Raw genomic sequence first — 8,516 nt, 5'->3', positions numbered from 1 at the left:
ACCAGTTTGATATGACAATCACACAGGAAGGAAGCTGGCAATGTCCCTTTCTGTAAGTAACTGGAGCATTTACAGACATATGTGCCCCAAGTAACTGATCACTGCCCAGACATCTGCTCCTTCTCCCAGATGTTACTGAGTATTCTCTATCTGCTTCATTGCAAATGTAGACAGATTCATTTCACAGGCTTCTCCATGGCCACCAGTGATTTGTCAGGAATACCAGGTTATTTGTGAACACAAAGCCAAAATGGATTACTGGGAAGTAGTATTTCTGGAACTGGAAGTTACAGCTCTGTTCCAGAATGATATGGATACCATAAAATCCTTTGAATTTGACATAGAAGCCGGGATAGTATTTGTATAAGAGGTCACCTCCCATCTCTACACTTCTGCTGTAATGGAGTACTAAATCATTTGGGGTAAACTTTCCATCTTTGGAAATTTCCAGTGGCACTGAAAAAACCATAAATGGGTTTTTTTGATACATTTGTGATTTGTTGGAGTGCCTTTTTTAAAAGGCATAAAGCCAGAATTGTTTAACTGACAACCACACTGCAATTTGTGAAATGAATCATAGTGTGGTGATTATGAGACAGAAAATGTCTGTTCAGCAGCTGTGAGCCCTTACCAAGCACGCTGAGGATATATGTTAGTGTTTGGCTGTGTTTTCATTTACAAACTTAAACTGGCCTCTGTTGAAGGATGAATCTGTTAGGTAAAGGCCAACAAAACACAGACAGTTTGAAACATTTAGGCCTTTTAGAATCTCTTAGAGAAAAAAATTGGTAGTCTGAAGAGATAGAGACCTAATTTTTCCTCAATTATGTTGCTGCTCTAATGTCTAATTGATTATAGCTGTTGTTTTCATCTTTGTTATTGGGTACATTGCACTGTGCTTTGAGATTTTTCTGCCAGTCAAGCACCAGAGTCTGATCTCAACATCGAAGTTCAGTGTCAAGTGAGGTACTCAAGTAGGACACAGATCCAATAGCGTAACTCCCAGGTAGGTTTTTAATTTCCTACCGTGTTCAAAGGGAAGATGGGCTTGAACTCACTACTGCTACCATAGATAGGGAATTTCTGTGCAGTCACAAGGGAAAACCTTTTGAATTGGCAAAAGGGCAGTTAAGCTCAGGATCAGTTCCTAAATACTGGAAAGCAGTTTACAAGGAAGGTGGTGGTAAAATAAGACTAGATGGAAGTTGAAACTAGATTTATACTTTCCTTCCTCGTAAGAAAGCATTTTTTTTCCTTCTTTTTCTTTCCAGATGAATGATACTGCGAAGCTGAACAAATATGTGCAACTTTTGCCTCTGCCTGACTCTCGTAAGATGTAAAACCTGGCACAGTATGCAAGGTGGCTGGTTTGGGAACCACATCATCCAGAAAACTATCAAAATATCTTCACAAAACAACATATCAGAATCAAGAGTATGGGAGTTTGAACCTGGGATTATCTATTAACTTTAGGTACATTTCTTCAGCTATAGGTGCTCTCCTCAGGCACCACCTGTAGTTATCAGACAGAAAAAGAAGAACTTTCAGGGTCTGAATCACCTGATCCTTTCTAGAAGTCAACATCTGGATAGTAGAGAATTAACTGTACACTCAAAAAGGCTATTTGGATCTTGCTTTTGATGCCTTCTGTGCCTAGTCCAGAAGGGACAATTGCTAAAGAAATGAGAATCAATTTATTACAACAATAAAAAATACATTTTTAAATAGAATTATGGTAGCACTTTGCTGGTCTACAGCATTTACGTCAAAGGCTCCCTAAGGCTTGAAAAGCAACCTCTCTTTATACCTTACCCAACTCCCATGAATTGATGTAAACCAACTGATTCATTTCATACATTGGAAAATGTTAGAAGCAACATTTTCAAACACACTTGTGCACTGCAGGTGGCACTGCGTGCTCCCCTGGAGAGCGATGGATGCACACTGACAGTTACTTCTGTTTTGTCTTCTAGGAGGATTCAGGTAGGCCATTAAGCTGTGCTGGTCAGTACAATGGGATTGTTTCTTTTGGAAAATGATGTGCAAAAAGAGGCGTACTTGGAGTTTATACACAACTGACTAAAAACTATATTGACTGGATTAAAAAAAAGTTTCCCTTTGCAGAGATCTGTGAGACAGTCAAGAGCATTTTAATAAATATTGTGCTGTGCTTTAGAGCTAGATGCTGCTGCTTTAGTGCATCACCTTTAAAAAGTACCTCCCAGCTTTACAGCTTTGTGAACACCACCACAGCTTTGTGAGAACTGTTCAAAATATCCACCTTTGTACAGATAACATGTTTACTAATCTTTAGTAGGAAACTGCCTCTTAGAAAATATAATTTGTATTGGACTTCCCTCTACCTTTTAGCAGAATGGCAAAGTACTGCTCACCTTATTCACTGCGCCTGGGATATGGCAACATTTTAAATGTATACTTACAGAAAAATTCCATTTCAGACTGATAGTGAATGAGATATCTGCTGAATGAGAAAAAATGTAACAAAAGCTTTAAATGTTCAAATATTTTTCTGTGATGTTATTAAAACCCAAATACTTCATTTTCTATTACTAAATATTTATTAAACTAAGTTCAAATTCAAAGACTTAAAATATTAAACAGAGAAATAGTTTTCCAATTAGTCTTCATTATGAGTGTGCTGAAAAAAATATAAATACTGATTGTAATGGGAGTAATTATAGTTTTTTAACACAGTTCCTATCTAATATGTGTCAAAACAAACAGGACTTTTGCTATGGATTTCAATATAACAAAAGGACCTGCTGCGTGTCTGAAGAAATCTGTGGTTAGCATGGTGTTCTTCCACTGTCTTCCAAACATTCTCTAGATCTTTTTAACCAAGAGTTTTGAAGAGAGCATCTGCAGACCTTTTCTACTTCTTTGGCTATTACATTAAGATGTACTGAATACTGTAAACTTTGGGATGTTCCAGAGGCATGAATAAATAACTCCAGCAGAACAACATTCTGGCCTTGCTTTTCAACCAAGAAACGCATCACTGATCTGAGCAGAACAAGCTGTATCTTATAAAGGCTGTGCAGGAAAGGAGCACTCAGACACCCCAAAGCTGGGTTGGTAGCTGGACATTGTGCAGTAAAACCTGACACTGTGGTATGTGGGGGCTTAGATCCACTTCTCACTGAAGGTCGTGGGAAGGAAAATATTAAAGATGCGCTACTGTCAGGCTTGACTCCCTTGCCCAGTCCCCATGGCTCCCTCACCCGCTCACCTACTCATGAGTCATCTCAGCCCCCAGGACCAACAGCCCCTGCCCCAGCAACAGTTAGCTGAGCAGTAACCTTGACTCAATTTTTGTCCACATGCAAGAGTAGGGAAGACTTTGTAACCCTTGAAATCCCCGTGTCTTGAAAGAGTACCTACTTGCCCACTTCTCCATGTGAAGAGGGGCACTTTGGACCAGGGAGCATGGTAAGAGTACTGCAGCAAGGCTGTAAAGTGCCCCATAATTCTGCATTTTATTAGCACTTGTGAAAACACCATGTAAGGATGACTGATTCTGCAGCCAGGGATAGGGATAGGCAGAAGAAGGGTCCAGGAAAGGGTGAGTGTTGGCTAAAGGAGGTGACCACTGGTGTCATTCACTGCTGAAACCACTGCTGGGATGGTTCTTAGGAAAAACCTTGAAATGGGAAAGCCACAGACAGTAGCTCCATGTATGTTACAGCTTTGCAATGACAGACACCCACAAAGCCTGACAAAATTAAGCTGGAAACATATTCCTGACTGGACTGAGAAGAGCTCATATCCAGTAGCCTGCGGCGGAATTTACTGAATATGTCAGTTGTCCTTAGCACAGCATTTGCAGCTCCACTTTCCATCACTGAAGAAATCTAATCTTGCCTTTTTAACCTGTCATGCCTTAACACTAGTCTCTAGGTGCCTGTGAGGTATCTCCTTGCACAGTACTTCTCAGTTTCCAAATACTGGGTTCTTGTACCAGACCAGTTCTCTTGTACCTTTTTTTTCCTCTACTGGAAATTTCTGAGTGGATTAAAGGATTCTTGCCTCTGGAATCCTTCTGCCCTTGGCCAAGGCTGTTCTCCTGTCTATGCTTGCACTTTGCAGCTTTGTCTTGGCAGAGCTGACTTCTCTGTCAGACTTTTACATCTATATCTGTTTTTTCTGAGGTCTTCCACGTGAGCAATATTTCTGAAGGATTATTTTCTGAGAGGTCTGACTTGCTCATTGCCTGTCACATAGTCATATTTGGGCACAGAGAACAGCCTCTAAGGCTGACCAGGCCATGCGAAGACATGACATATGGCACTGACATGCAATTTATGGTGCTGGTGCTGACACATTGGCTCTCTATCCGCTAGAGGGTACTGGCAACTCATACTCACACATCACACTGGGGTGCAGATGCCAGTTAGCTCTAGGCCTTAGGTTTGTTCTGCTCTTGTGCTGGGCAGTAGTGGCTGATGTGCTGGGCAGTAGTGGCTGATATTCTGTACTTGTTTTGGCTGTACACTGCATGTTCAATTTTTTTTTAAATTTTTTTTTTAAACAAACTTCTATTTCTCAGTACAGAGGGTGTCATTATCTATTGTCAACAACTGTTATTTCCTGAAAGTGTGGTGATATGTTTGGAGCAAGGATTGCCTCCACAACTCCTAGTCAAAGTCTTTGTTCTATCTTCTGATCACAGAGCCACCCTCTATCTAGCAAACTGTAAAAGCAACCTTCCTTTTGGGCAACTCAATCTGGCATCAGGAAGAAACATTTAGAAAACAGAATTAAAACAAAGCAAGCCATCAGATTTTCAAGATAATTTTCTTGGATACTTGCCTAAAAACAAATAAACTCAGAAGCCTCTTTCCAGCTCTGAATAGGTCAATTCACCATAGTCAGACAAATTACAGCAAGTCATTTTAATACATCTGCTACATGCTAATTATGATTTACTGATTTCCGAAATTTATCCTAATCTCATAAATGATCTGTTCAGACACCTCTATCCCAGTATGTTTATAACACCAAAATCATCTGTTGAAGCTCTTTTTGGATTGACTAATAATATTTCGTAATTAATATCTAGAAGATTGCAAGAAGGTTAAATTTAACTGTAATTCAATTCAAGGTGACACAGGTTGCTTCAAAGTAAAGAGCAATAGAAAGATAAACAAAAAGACCTTATTAAAAAAAAAAGCTCTTATATAAAATAGAACAGGATCTTACATCCTTGGCTGCTTCCAGGGCACAGATTAGATTCAATGTATAAACAATGGAGTTTCACAGAGTTCATTCTTATGTACATTTGTTTGTAAAAAGCAAGAAGCTTCACCCTATTAAAACACTCTCACAACAACTTTATTTCAATAAAATATCAATCCTCTCTGCAGCCATATAGAAAATTGAGGTAAGAATAATTAGAACAGTAGTAATATCAGTAAATGAAAAAATTAAATGTTACTTTAATCGCTCTTAATCACTCCTGTAATAAAAAAATAATAGTCATTCGTATTTAATTAACTATTAATTAATGAGTCCAGAGAAGAGCCATGAAGATGATTAGGAGCCCCTCTCCTGTGAAGAAAGGCTCAGAGGCTCTGAATTACTCAACCTCGAGAAGAGAAGGCTCTGGGGAAGCCTAATTGCTGCCTTCCAGTAACTGAAAGGAGACCACAAGAAAGACAGAGAGGGACTATTTACAAGAGTAGGTAGTGACAGGACAAGGGGAAATGGCTTCAAATTGAAGGAGGGTAGGTTTAGATTTGTTATTGGGAAGAAATTCTGTACTGTGAGCATGATGAGGCACTGGAACACATTGCCCAGGGTTGTGGATGCCCCATCCCTGGAAGTGTTCCAGGCCAGGTTGGATGGGCATTTGAACAACCTGGTGTACTGGAAGGTGTCCCTGCCCTTTTCAGGGAGGTTGGGACTAGATGATCTTTAAGGCATCTTCCAACCCAAACCATTTGATGATTCTATGATTTCCATTTAAACGAATAAATGTCACGTGGTTGTTGATTTAGGTTATCTTGAAACAGCGCAGAGAAATGTTATCTATTGGGATGTTGTGGCCAGTCTATCTCAAGCTGTTACAACAAAAATCATAACACACATTCTCTCAGCCCCACTGATATCAGATAAAAGCAGATGCATGAAAAGAAGGGTGTACTCTGGACTAGAGTTTTTGCAAAACTTCTAACATATTTAAGTGGCAAAGGAACACATTGACAGCGATGTGGCTTTCCCTGATTAAAATCTGGGGCGTGCACATCCTGTGCCAAAAGACACAGTCCTGTCCTAGCACTGGTCTTAGCAGTGTTCAAGTAACAAATATTTGCACTGAGCACACCATTATTCTCAGAACTGATGCTTTGGGTGTGCTGATGGAGCACTGCAGAGAAACTTGCACTGCTTCCTTTCACTGGTGATTGTGACAGGCCCCATCTTTCAAGGTGTTTCAGTCGGACCTTGCCAGCAAATTCCTACTGCGCACAATCTGCATCATAATGAAAAGAATGATGTGGGGGCGGCAACTATATTTGCAACACTGAAAATCTCACACCAACAGACAGAAGATAAACCTGCTGATACTAATGTATAGTTCATTTTCTTTCTGCAATATTTCCAAGAGTTCTAACTGCAAGGTTCCTTGGGCATGCCTCTATAATAAAAGTACAAGAGAATATAAGTGTACTGAAAAGCATGATACAGGGGGCTGTGGTGCTCATGATCTAGGTACACCAACTTCAGAAGTTATCAGATCCACAGCTGGAGTGGAATGATGTGTGTGCTCCTCCAGGAGTAGAAATGGGTAGTTTGAGTTAACTTGACCTGTGAAATGAGATTGTGTTGCAGCAGCAATGAGCCCAGCAGTGCTACAGTGAGATTTGACAGGGACTCCACGTCAGAGCCCTAAATGATTAAAAAGTATGTTGGTTTCTGACAGTGCATTCTGTCTTATGAACAATGGTGTTGATCTTACTGAGTGGTCTCAGCCTCATTATCCAGAAATATTGAGAGTGTCTGCATGAGGTAAGAGCATTGCAGGTGGTAAGATAATGCAAAACTTGGACTCAGTTCTAATGGGATATTTAAATTGTTTCTCTTCCAGGCCTCTTTCCCTCCCGTTGTTTTTCCTGTATGCAGTTGCTGAAGCCAGAGACACGGTAATCATTAGCAGTTTTGATATTCATATTTGGGACACTGTTTTCCAGGAGGGTTTGTTATTCCACCAGCAGTGTTCAGTTGGGTTTTCTCTTCCTGTGATGCTTGGTTCCAGCTTAGCCATCCTGGGAAGTATTCATCTGCCCAGCCAAATGATGCTGATGACTTTGGAATGGTTTCCATGGGCACAGCCAGTGGTTTCAAATCCTGTTTCAAGCATTTATCTTAGGCAGTAGACAAACAAAAAAATCCTTATCCTCTATGCTGATGGTAGAAAACAGACTTATTTTTTTACTATCAATTTTTATACAATAAAAAAATCCAAACATTTTTTGTTTTATAAAACAGAAAAAGCCACTATAGCCAGCACTGAAGGTACTGTTGCCCAATTCTGGCCCAATGTCCTCATGGGATCGATGTAAGGGAACATCTTGTATACCACAGCTTTGGGGGCTGTTTCCTGCTGTCAACAACCATCTGCATCTGACCTGCCTCTTTGTTCTCTTTGCATCATCTTTACAGGCAGGATGAGACAGTTACCTCTTACCCAGCCAGTGTCCATACTCCATAACATGAGGCTAACCCCTGGCACGGGGAAGAGGATCCATAACACAGCATGGGCAAAATTAGTAGTAACTAGTAACTGGTAACTATCTGATTTTAAATAAATCATCTAAATAAGTGCATCTGATTGTGAACGATTTCAGAAATTTTGCTTACTTTAATAGTTTATTCTATCATGGACAGGAAACAGCTAAAATAACCCCTGTTCAGTCTATGACAATTCAGAAGATAGAGTGAAAGAGAAGAATAACATGCCAGTATAGAGAAATCACATATCTGTCAGATTCATAATTTGGGAAAATATCTGCAGCTTTGAATATGTTACTCAAAATTATTTTCCCAGGTAGTTTTCTTAAAGAATAAGTCTTTTGGGCATTTGACTAAGTGACCAAAAATTAACATCAAGTTTTGATAGTTAAGGTTGGTCTATGAATAAAATAAAAAAAAAATCAATACTATTCATGTGTTATATTTTATTCTCTCAGATACGCTGAGTGGATATAAATGCATGTAAATTATCACATTTTTGAGTAAAAACATGAGGCTGTGTTCTGCACTCATAACACTGCTTAGTTATAACACCTTTTTAAGCAATAAAGTTGGAAATAGTGAGATACGAGCTAAAATAAATTTGGAAGTGATTAGGCTTTTTGTAGGTTTATAGCTTTCTGACAGTTTTGCTGCTTAATGAAACCAGACTTCTCACAGGCAATATGCAGCTGTTACCCCTCATTGCTTTCTAATTAGAACTTGTTTGGAAACATTCCTTTCCATACTTTGCATAAAAAACACCC

This window comes from Neopelma chrysocephalum, unplaced genomic scaffold (assembly GCF_003984885.1).
Source record: "Neopelma chrysocephalum unplaced genomic scaffold, ASM398488v2 Primary Assembly neopelma1_96770, whole genome shotgun sequence".
In the NCBI taxonomy this organism is placed as follows: Eukaryota; Metazoa; Chordata; class Aves; order Passeriformes; family Pipridae; genus Neopelma; species Neopelma chrysocephalum.
Note: the sequence above shows the minus strand (reverse complement) of the source record.